Source organism: Scylla paramamosain, unplaced genomic scaffold (genome assembly GCF_035594125.1).
Source record: "Scylla paramamosain isolate STU-SP2022 unplaced genomic scaffold, ASM3559412v1 Contig120, whole genome shotgun sequence".
Classification (NCBI taxonomy): domain Eukaryota; kingdom Metazoa; phylum Arthropoda; class Malacostraca; order Decapoda; family Portunidae; genus Scylla; species Scylla paramamosain.
In genome coordinates, this window is record NW_026973785.1 from 155001 (window position 1) to 167500 (window position 12500).

A 12500-nucleotide genomic window follows, 5' to 3' on the forward strand; every position below is an offset into this window, starting at 1 on the left:
CCTCTCCTCCACCCTCTGACAACTTCATGCCACCTATTAAAATTCTTCGCAATGATGTTTTCCATGCCCTCGCTGGCCTAAACCCTCGGAAGGCTTATGGACCGGATGGGGTCCCTCCTATTGTTCTCCGAAACAATGCCTCCATGCTTGCACCTTGCCTATTCAAATTCTTTCAGCTCTGTCTGTCAACACTACCTTTCCTTCTTGCTGGAAGTTTACTTACATTCAACCTGTTCCTAAAAAGGGTGACCGTTCTAATCCCTCAAACTACCATCCTATTGCTTTAATTTCCTGCCTATCTAAAGTTTTTGAATCTATCTTCAACAGGAAGATTCTTAAACATCTATCACTCCACAACCTTCTATCTGATCGCCAGTATGGGTTCCGTCAAGGCCGCTCTACTGGTGATCTTCTGGCTTTCCTTACTGAGTCTTGGTCATCCTCTTTTAGAGATTTTGGTGAAACTTTTGCTGTTGCCTTGGACATAATTATCAAAAGCTTTTGATAGAGTCTGGCACAAAGCTTTGATTTCCAAACTACCCTCCTACGGTTTCTATCCTTCTCTCTGTTTACTTCATCTCAAGTTTCCTTTTTGACCGTTCTATTGCTGCTGTGGTAGACGGTCACTGTTCTTCTCCTAAATCAATTAACAGTGGTGTTCCTCAGGGTTCTGTCCTGTCACCCACTCTCTTCTTATTATTCATTAATGATCTTCTAAACCAAACTTCTTGTCCTATCCACTCCTACGCTGAAGATACCACCCTGCACTTTTCCACGTCTTTTCATAGACGTCCAACCCTTCAGGAGGTAAACATATCACGCAGGGAAGCCACAGAACGCCTGACTTCTGATCTTTCTAAAATTTCTCATTGGGGCAGAACAAACTTGATATTGTTCAATGCCTCAAAAAATCAATTCCTCCATCTATCAACTCGACACAACCTTCCAGACAACTATCCCCTCTTCTTCAATGACACTCAACTGTCCCCCTCTTCTACATTGAACATCCTCGGTCTGTCCTTTACTTATAATCTGAACTGGAAACTTCACATCTCATCTCTAGCTAAAACAGCTTTTATGAAGTTAGGTGTTCTGAGACGTCTCCGCCAGTTTTTCTCACCCCCCCAGCTGCTAACTCTGTACAAGGGCCTTATCCGTCCATGTATGGAGTATGCTTCACATGTCTGAGGGGGGTTCCACTCATACTGCTTTTCTAGACAGGGTGGAATCAAAAGCTTTTCGTCTCATCAACTCCTCTCCTCTAACTGACTGTCTTCAGCTTCTCTCTCACCGCCGCAATGTTGCATATCTAGCTGTCTTCTACCGCTATTTTCATGCTAACTGCTCTTCTGATCTTGCTAACTGCATGCCTCCCCTCCTTCCGTGGCCTCGCTGCACAAGACTTTCTTCTTTCTCTCACCTCTATTCTGTCCACTTCTCTAACGCAAGAGTTAACTAGTATTCTCAATCATTCATCCCTTTCTCTGGTAAACTCTGGAACTCCTTGCCTGCTTCCGTATTTCCACCTTCCTATGACTTGAATTCCTTCAAGAGGGAGGTTTCAAGACACTTATTCATCATTTTTTGACCACTGCTTTGACCCCTGTATGGGACTGGCATTTCAGTGGGCATTTTTTTTATTACATTTTTGTTGCCCTTGGCCAGTGTCCTTCCTACATAAAAAAAAAAAAAAAATAGTAGTAGTAGTAGCAGTAGTAGTAGTAGTAGTAGTAGTAGTAGTAATGCTATTTTTCATATATTTAGTAATTTTTTTTTTTCATATTATTATTTATATTTATATTTTTTGTTTTGTTTTGACATTCATACGAATGCTATAAAGGTGAAGCATAGAAATTTATTTGATTAATTAATTAATTTATATATCTATTTATTTTGATTTTTTAAATTAATTAATTTATTTATTTTTATTATTATTATTTTTTTTTTTTATGTCTCTATGATAAGCAAAGCATTATAGAATTTATGAAAGCACATATCCTCTAGAGTCTTGCCCTACAAAAGATTCTGTAAAGTAAAAAATAAAGGGAATAAGTGTCAGTGACGTTTGATGAATAGAGGAAGGCGTGGCAGAAATTACCATAAAACGTATATAAATGAAAATTTATCTTCCTCGTATTTTCCAACTTGCGTTTGCTTCTTGAAAATTTAACTGGGTGGGTCATATAGCAGACATATTGTTCTTTCCTCCATTGTAGTTTGTTTCCAGCAAGCCCCCTAAATAAAGTTTCTGTTTTTTTTTTTTTTTTTTTTTTTTTAAAGAAATGAGGAATTACATTCTAACGCTGATCACTGAGCGGAGCGTAGACGAGCTGCTATCCTCAAGGACGTTACCTCTCTCTCTCTCTCTCTCTCTCTCTAAATAAGACTTTAAATAAAAAGAATATATATATATATATATATATATATATATATATATATATATATATATATATATATATATATATATATATATATATATATATATATATATATATATATATATATATTAAAAGACAATGAATATCCTCTGGGGAAGGGGTGACAATCCTTATTTAACCCTTAATTTCAGTTGAATTTTGACAAGTCTACGTTAAAATGTTTCCATTTTTCTGCAGTGATAAAGAAACGTAGAGGGGTAGCTAATATATTTAATTGTTAATTGTATCTTTTTTTCTTTCTTTTTTTCATTTATTCTTTTATTAATTTTTCTTTTCATTGCTTAATTATGCATTATGCCGACACTGCAGGTTACAATTGCAGATATTGCAAGTATTTTTGACACAATACAAGTACATCCAGCTAAACTATTGCTACAGTATAGAGAGAGTATTTCGATTACATACCTTATTCTTCATCTTCTTTTCTTCTTTTTTTTTTTTAATAAATATAATAATAAATAAATAAGTAAATAGGTATTGTCAAATGAAATCGTCGAGATTACGCAGGGGTTTCGGGCAATACTTGGATGGGTGACTACACAAGCCTCATCTGTCTGAAAAAAAATAAATAAATAAAAAAAATAAGAATAAGAATAGGGAGAATGAACGAAAATTTTAAGTAATAAAGATAACAGTAAGAATTATTATAACAAGAATAAGAAAAATTACAATAAAGGAATATAAAAAAAAAGAAAGAAAGCATCCCATGTCTTTCTTCCTAATTGTCATAGAAGGGTGAATTCTTTTGTATATTTTCCAACATTTCCAATACAACGATATGAATGGGGGAAGAAAGAATAAGAATAATAGAAAGAAGGCCTCCCAACACCTAGTTCTCCGGTCTTGGCCAATTAGCTAACGGCGGGATCAGCGCAGTTAAGCAGGGGGTCCGGGAAGAACTTGGATGGGTGACCACAAAAGCCTCATCTCTCTGAGAATAGAAAAAAATAGCAATAAGAATGAGGAGAATGAACGAAAAACGAAAATAATAAAATAACAATAACAACTATAATAAAAAAAAGAAGATTAAGAATAAAAAGAACAAAAATAAGGGAAAAAAGTAATAATATATCTCTCTTGCTAATTGTCGTAGAATTATGAATGAAGGGTTAATTTTAGTGCATATTTTCCAACATTTTCAGCACAACAATGCAACAACAATACAGGAAAGAATAAGAATAAGAGAAATAAGCCCTCCCAACACCTTGTTCTCCGCTCTTGACCAATCAGCTGACGGCGGGATCAGCAAGGTTAAGCAGGGGGTCCGGGCAGAACTTGGATGGGTGACCGCACAAGCCTCATCTCTCTAAAAGTAGGATAAATAAGAATAAGATAAGGAAGAATAATAAAAAAAAATGAAAATAATAAAGATAACAATATTAATTATGACAAGAATAAGAAAAAAATAGAATAAAAAGAATGAAAAAAATAAGAATATCACAACTTTCTTGCTAATTGTCTTAGAATTTTAAATGACATGTCAGTTCTGCTGTATATTTTCCAAGATTTGTTATGAATGAGGGAAGAAAGAATAAGAATAAGAATAAGAATAAGAACAAAATGAATTAGACTAACAATAATGATCACATCTTTCATGCGGTGACTGCGTGGGCGATGAGCCTCACTGGACGTTTCTGACCAATCACAAGGCAGGGTTGGAGTCGTCGGGCCCACCCGATTCATATATAAAGGGATTTTGTGGGAAGCGCGGGCAGACTCAGCTGAGTGTTCGTTGTGAGTTGTTGTTACCACAACTATGGCACGTACCAAGCAAACGGCTCGCAAGTCCACTGGTGGCAAGGCGCCCCGCAAGCAGCTTGCTACAAAGGCAGCTCGCAAGTCTGCTCCAGCCACTGGAGGTGTCAAGAAACCCCACCGTTACAGGCCTGGAACCGTTGCTCTCCGTGAGATCCGCCGTTATCAGAAGAGCACTGAGCTGCTTATCAGGAAACTGCCTTTCCAGCGCCTGGTGCGTGAAATTGCTCAGGATTTCAAGACTGACCTCCGCTTCCAGTCCTCTGCTGTCATGGCTCTCCAGGAAGCTTCCGAGGCTTACCTCGTGGGTCTGTTTGAGGATACCAACCTGTGCGCCATCCATGCCAAGCGCGTGACTATCATGCCAAAGGACATCCAACTGGCTCGTCGCATCCGTGGCGAGCGTGCCTAAGAAGTCATCCACGAATGATCTTCATAACAGCAATATCTAGGCCCTTTTTAGGGCCAAACATCTCTTTCATTAAAGAATTTTCATAGACAATCTGTTTGGTTTTGTGGAAGAAAATATTTATTTTCCATCTTTCAGTATCAGGTATCGACTTTCAACTCAATATCCTTCCCCCCTTTTTTTTTTTTTATATTATTATTATTATTCCCTCTTCCATGGCCATATCTCTTTCACTTGGGAGAATTTTTATCTTTCTTTATCTCTATTTTTTTTTTATCTTTTCTTTATCTCCACAGAATAATAATCACGATAATAATAAGCATAATAATAATAATAATAATAATAATAATAATAATAATAATAATAATAATAATGATACAATAATTATTATAATAATAATCATAATAAAAACAACAATATTAATATTATTAATAATGATAATAATAATAATAATAATAATAATAATAATAATAATAATAATAAAAATAATAATAATAATAATATTAATAATAATAACAATAATTATAATAATAATGCATTTGTCTATATCGTATCTTTTTTCCTTTTCAAGTGTGGCTCCAATGGAGCCGGGTATTATTTTATACTGGCAGCAGTATACTGGCCGCCTGTTTACTTGGAGGAGGTATACTTGGTAACAGCCTTGGTGCCTTCAGAAACAGCGTGTTTTGCCAGTTCACCAGGCAGAAGAAGACGGACAGCGGTCTGGATTTCCCGGCTGGTGATGGTGGAGCGCTTGTTATAGTGTGCCAGGCGGGATGCCTCGGCAGCGATGCGCTCGAAAATGTCATTCACGAACGAGTTCATGATTGACATGGCCTTGGAGGACACGCCAGTGTCTGGGTGGACTTGCTTGAGCACCTTGTAGATGTAGATGGAGTAGCTCTCCTTCCTCCTGCGCTTCTTCTTCTTGTCGCCCTTGGCAATGGCCTTCTGTGCCTTGCCAGCTTTCTTGGCAGCCTTTCCTGATGCTTTGGGAGGCATAGTGTCGCCGTACTGCTGTGAGAACGAGTGTGCGTTTTCTCAGTTGAAAAGTGGTATATATATTAGCGTGCCTACTCAGGATCAGGAGTCGCCACCTCAGCGAGCGTCCTGATTGGTCCAGACGCGCTCTGGGCCGATCTGATCTCGCGTATATATAGCCGTTTTTCCCAAAATTCACTACTTGCTCGCAGAGCTACCGACGAGGTTAGAGTACTCGCGCTCCTCATTTATCACCAACAACAACAACTACTACTACTACTACTACTACCACAACATCCATTATCATGTCTGGACGCGGCAAGGGAGGAAAGGTGAAGGGAAAGTCAAAGTCCCGTTCCAGTCGTGCTGGACTCCAGTTCCCGGTCGGCAGGATTCATCGCCTTCTAAGGAAAGGCAACTACGCCGAGCGCGTGGGTGCTGGTGCCCCCGTGTACCTTGCGGCAGTTATGGAGTACCTGGCTGCTGAAGTCCTTGAGCTTGCCGGCAATGCCGCCCGTGACAACAAGAAGACTCGCATCATCCCATGTCACCTGCAGCTGGCCATCCGCAACGACGAGGAACTTAACAAGCTCCTCTCCGGAGTCACCATTGCACAGGGTGGCGTGCTGCCCAACATTCAGGCCGTGCTCCTTCCCAAGAAGACTGAGAAGAAGTAAATAAAGGGCCTCCCTCCCCTTCAGCCAATATCACCATCAATCCGGCTCCTCTTCGGAGCCACACGTTCAAACATCTAGAGAGTTGTGTAGACTATACTGGTATATCAATAATAAGCAAGTAGTGTATTTATTTTCGAGTTAGTTATTTGTTATTATTATTATTATTATTTAGTCAGGCACGCAAGTGACCGAGAATAAATATGTATACTATATTTCTACTAATGTACCTGCTGTGTGTCACAGTGGAGAGTTGATTAGATGTGTTGCCTATTGTGATATGTTGAGCGTCTTTTTCATCTCAATGTATATTTTGTTTTATGAGAAACTGAGAACGATGAGGGGCGTGATCATTGAAATAAGTCAATGATAATAATAATAATAATAATAATAATAATAATAATAATAATAATAATAATAATGATAATAATAATAATAATAATAATAATAATAATAATAATGATAATAATAATAATACTTGGAGAAGACCTGATGAAGTGAGAAAGATGGTTATAATTAATAATGGTTTCTTTTCTTAGCTCAGATAGTGATAGTGAACATGGTTATGAGAAAGTAGTAGTAATAATAGTAGTCTATGGTCCTTCTTTCTTTTCATGTTTGTGGACCTTAAAAAGGTCCGGGAGATGATGTTATTCAATGATGATAATGCAAGCTGAATAGCTGGCACCATCTCAATAATGGAGCGATTTAACCACCAAATCCGTACAGGGTACGGCCCTGACGCTTGAGGGCGTAGACAACGTCCATGGCAGTAACGGTCTTACGCTTGGCGTGCTCGGTATAGGTGACAGCATCCCTGATAACGTTCTCAAGGAACACCTTGAGCACCCCACGAGTCTCCTCGTAGATGAGACCAGAGATGCGCTTGACGCCACCTCGGCGAGCTAGACGACGGATAGCAGGCTTGGTGATTCCCTGGATGTTATCACGCAGAACCTTACGGTGACGCTTGGCGCCTCCCTTTCCAAGACCCTTGCCTCCCTTGCCGCGGCCAGTCATGGTGATGAGAGCTGCTAGTACGACGTCCGAACGGTCTAACAGGAAGCTCACGAATGTGCCTCAAAATAACATAACATAACATAACAAAGAGAGAAAAGATGGGGAGGGGGAAGTGGGGATAGTGGGAAGAATAGGGGGGTGATAAGAAGGGAATTGTAGTAGGAGAAATAGTCACTGGGGCTTAACCCAGGCGCAATTTCAATGAGGAAGGACATCTTTTTTTTTTTTTTTTTTTTTTTTTTTTTTTTTTTTTTTTTTTTTTTTTTTTTTTTTTTTTTACGTGTTATATTCATGCTAAGATGGCAAGGGGGACAAGGTCTTTATCGGGGAAAGCAGGAGAGTCCGCCACCAACCGAGCAGGCCAAGCCCAACACAGCCACAGCCACGAACGCCGCCCACGCACCCAAAACCCCGGGCCAAACCACGCACAAGTTAGGGGCCAGACTATCCAGAGCCTGCACCATCAGGATGTGAAAGAGGAGTGAAGGACAGTCAGAGTAGAAAGGGTTTTTTTTTTTTTGCTTTTTATTGGTTCAAAGAAGGACAGAGGAAGAAGTACATCCGTATAGCGGAGGGACCTACAGTTTTACGTGGGTTCCGAACCACGGATAGTAGTAGAGTGATTTGGTGATGGCAGGGATATTTAATGTATGATGTAATGTGGTGGGTGAAAAAGCGGTGTCGGTCCTTTCTGCTCTTGTCCTGTGACTCTTCCTGCAAAAAGGCCAACCTGCTAAAGAAAAGAGAAGTATAAAAAATGTTGTGGTGTTATGTGCATGGGGAGGGTGAGGATGGTTTGTGATAATGATTGACATGATGGTAGGATGTGCAATGACAGAGGCTCGAAAAGGCTCCCTCACCGCAACGAGGGGTCAAATCTAATACCATCTGCTTGCACGCGGTAAGTCGCTGGTGGCGGGGGGTGAATGGGGATTCCTGCATGGATGCTTCCAGGGCCCCGCCCCACCATCTCTTGACTACCTTCCTGCCCAGCCCTTGCCGCACCCAACTACCTCTGTGTGGGGGGTGAAGTGGCTTCCACTGAATGGTGTGGTTACCGTCCCCATCATCAGTACTGGCCGCTCCTTAACTACCTCGGGGGGTACCGCTACCGGAACGTCATGCCGACGTCCGGGGGCCCCATTGCCGTGACGTCAGTGGGAGGAGTGCGGTTCGTGCTATCCCCGTCTCTCTGGAAGTGGTCCGGTGCCCCCTTGAAACCTAGGCTGCGAGGCAAGAAAATAATGTATAAAAAACAAAAATATGAATACAAAGCCATAAGACAAAAAATATGAAAAAACCACTAGGTGTTGCCACACGACCCCACTCCCTCGGTCAGAGGCATGGTATGTTAATGGCGGTGATTTTTTGTCGCGTCCCTTTCCCAAGAGCGGTCCGGTGCCACCTTAAAACCTAGGCTGCGAGACAGAAAAATAATGCACAAAAACAAAAATATGAATACAAAACCATAAGACAAAAAATATGAAAAAACCACTAGGTGTTGGCACGCGGGACCGCCCACGTGAACGAGAGAACGACGATGATGCCACTCAGACACCATGAGTGGTACAGAGAAAGGAGATAGTGAAGGGAAGAAAGGAGGAGTCCATTATTAGAAAACAGGTTCAGGAGGCACAGTGGGAGGATCAAGGAGATTGCAGTGCGGCAGGTGACGGAAAGGTGGGGGGAGGTTGGTAATGAAATTGTATGTGATTGTGTGTCTGTCGGAGAAGGAGCTTAGTTGTTTTTCGATTCTATTGTGGAGTGTTATGTTAAGGGGGGGGATGTTGGACTCCTGGTGAATGGAGAGAGAGGTTTGGAAGTCGAACCATTTCGTCCCAAGAGCGAAACGAATTGCTCGGTTTTGAACTTTTTGAAGTTTAGAGAGGTTGGAGGGAGCAGAGAGAGAGAGGGCAAGAGGGCAGTAGGTTAAGAGAGGGAGAATGAAAGCTTTGTAGAGGTGAAGTTTTGTTTTTGTGCTGCTGTCGCGAAATCTTTCCAGGTTGCTCAGGGCCTTGGCGGCTATGGTTGCTTTTTGTTTTATATGTATATTGAAGTTGAGGTGCTTATCTATGGTGAGGCCAAGCACTTTGTTGTTGTTACTGATGGGGATTGGGGTGGGGATTGGAGTAATTCTGTTTAGTGAGATTTGGCGGGGCTGACTTCTTTTAATGTTGAAATAAGTGACTTTTGATTTTTCGGGATGGGAGAGAATTCGCCATTTCATCTCCCACAGGCTAGTCGCCATCAGTTCCCATTGAATTTTGTCGGTTAGGAGATCTAACGACCTGGCACGGGCCAATTGCGTTACATCGTCCGCGTATTGAATAGTTAGTGAGTCATTGTGGGCTGGGAGGGGTAGGTCAGCTGTGTACATGTTAAAAAGGGTGGGGGAGAGTACGGAGCCTTGTGGGACTCCAGCCTGAGGGGTGAAAAATGGCGAAAAGTTGCCCTGGTGGCGGATTCTTGTCTGTCTCTCATCCAGAAAACTACACAAGATGCGTTGTGTTAGAAAAGGGAGATTGAAGTTATTACAAATTTTGTATTTCAAACCGGTGTGCCAAACGGTGTCAAAAGCTTTCTTGACATCTTTTGTCACGAGTGCTGTCTTGTAATATGGCTTGTTGAAATTTAGGTAGGCTACTATGCTGTTAAGGGCGTCCTCAGTTGAGGCGTTCCTCCGGAAACCGAACTGCTGTGGTGCCAGCAATCCGTTACATTCGAGGAACGCTCTCAATCTTAAGTTGATTAGACGTTCAAAAGTTTTTCCAAGAATTTCAAGGAGGCTTATGGGGCGATAGTTTTCTGGTAAGTGAGAGTTTTTTCCGGGCTTGGCAATAAGGGTGATGTTTGAAATTTTGAAAGCCTTTGGGAAGTATCCAGAGGCGAGGCAAGCATTGAAAATTTTTGTCAGGCTGGATATGATTTCTGGAGGAAGGCTCCGCACCATCGGCCATGTGACTCCTGAGGGGCCGGGGGCTCGCCGCGGAGTATGTCTGAGCAACCTGGTGACATCCTCCTCCTCAATGGGTGTGGTGAGAGGGTGTTGGGGATCTAGGTGTGTTAAGTGTATAATGTTATGTGGTAGCGTGTTTGCTATGTTTCGGCGCACAAGATCGGTGATGTGGTGTATGTGGGCAATACTGGGCTCATGGGGAGGGAAAGGGTGTGGTTGGAAGGTGTTGCACCAGTGTGTCTGGAAGGTGTTGGTGACCTGGTCTGGGTTGGTGACTCGATCACCGTTCACTAGGAGGTACTCGAATCTTTCCCGGTGGCATCCCTTCAGCTTGTGCACCATGTGCCAGAACTGAGTAGGATTTTTGCAGCGAGCTCCGTCCATAAGGGAGACTAGGTTCCTCCAGTGAGCGCTGTGGTCATCCTGTAGGCTATTTAGTATGTGTGTGCGAAGGGTGCAGAGGTCTCTGTAGATGGGTATGTGGTTGTGCATGTTTTGTAAAAAGCGTGTTCTGTAGCACACTAGTAGTCGTTGTGTTTTTATGGAGGGTCTGAAGTCTATGTGAATTTTGTGTTGTTTCTTTGGTGTGTGTCTGTTGGCTGATGTCAGGATGTCACTATGTAGTGTCTCTAGGGCACTGTCTATTATTGTATAGGGTTGGCCTTCGAGCTGTGGTGGTTGGTGTAGGTCTGAAAGAGTTTTCCTGAATCCCTCCCAGTCGGCGGAGCGGTAGTCGGGGACAGGTGGGGATGGGATAGATATGGGGTTTGAGGATATTTTTAGAATTAGGGGGACGTGGTCTGAACCACAGATGGGTCCGTAGGAGATGTGGTGATGGAAAGGTAGGGATTGCCGGTTGGAGAGGATGAGATCCGGCCTGCCATTCCCATTGTGGGTATAGCAGGTAGGAAAGTCAGGGCCAAGGAAGCGGAGGCGTTTCAGTTGTGTAAGTTGTAGAAGTTGGTGTCCATGTTGGTTGTTCTTGGTGTGTCTAAATGCTGTGTGACTGGCATTGAGGTCTGCCAGTATATAGGCTGGTATGTTTGTGTGATTGAAGAGATTGTTGAGACTGGTGAGAGGGAGCCCTGTATCCGGTCTGCTGTATGTGGTGGCAATAAGAAATATCCCGTGTTGTGTTTCGATCCTGGTGGCCAGGAAGTGTGCTGAAGGCCAGTCGGTTATGTGGATGTGTTTGATGGTGCATTTGACCATGACAGCTACGCCATCATGACGTGTACCTGTAGTGTAACGTGTGTTATATCCATATAGCTTAATTGGTTTTGTTGGTGAACCTGTGTGGTTCAGGAGGACGATGTCTGGGTCGGTTGATCGAATAGCTTCTGAAATAAGGTGCCGGTTATTCCAGTAGCCGCGACAATTTAGTTGCATGATCGTAATCATGTTTTCTTAACTCTCGATGTGGTTCGTGTGGGTCTAGGGGAGGTGGGTTGTGTACCCGGAATGTGTCTTTTATGTGCGGTGTTACTGGCTTGTGTTGGTGTGTTTTCGTTCGTTTTTGTGGTGGAGGTAGTGGTAGGAGTGGGGCTGTGGGGTTGCGTTTTCCCAGAAACTGTGTCCTCACCGGTAGCTAGGTTCCCGGTTGGAAGGAGGCTGGATTGTTCGGTGGAGGAGGAGTTTGGTTCCTGATTAGGGACTGTAGGAGCTTCTGTTTGTTCAGCAAGGTGGTGTTGTTGGTTTGTTTGTGTAGGGGCTTCTGTTTGTTCCACAAGCTTTTGTTGGTAGTGTTGTTGATTTGTTTGTGTGAAATTTGGTGGGAGTTTTATTGTTGGACAACCATTGTACTCCAGCAGTGAGTTCATGGTTTCTGCTTGTTTTCTCAGGTCACCGAAGGAGGTTTGTATGGAATATTTGATTATAATTTCGGCTAGTAGCAGTTTTTCCATGTTTGTGTTAGAAATTGTGTTCATGTGTGTTGGGGTGGCAGGTGTGGCTGCTTGAGCGTAGGAGTTGTTTGGCTGTGAAGAGGTTGTTGGTGTTGCTGTTATGGAGTTTTGTTGTTGCTGCTGGGTGCGTTTAACTGGGCATTTGAACGAGACAGCAACGTGTTCGCCGTCACAGTTAGCGCATTTTAATGTGGTTGATTGGCAGTTTCTATAATCGTGGCCCTTAGCTGCACACTTAGAGCACACTTGTTCTTTCTCCTTACATTGGTTTGTTCTATGACTGAATTTATAACACTTATAACATTGATTTACCGGACGGTATTCCTCAATGCTGACGTTGTAAGAGGGTATTATTTGGGAAAA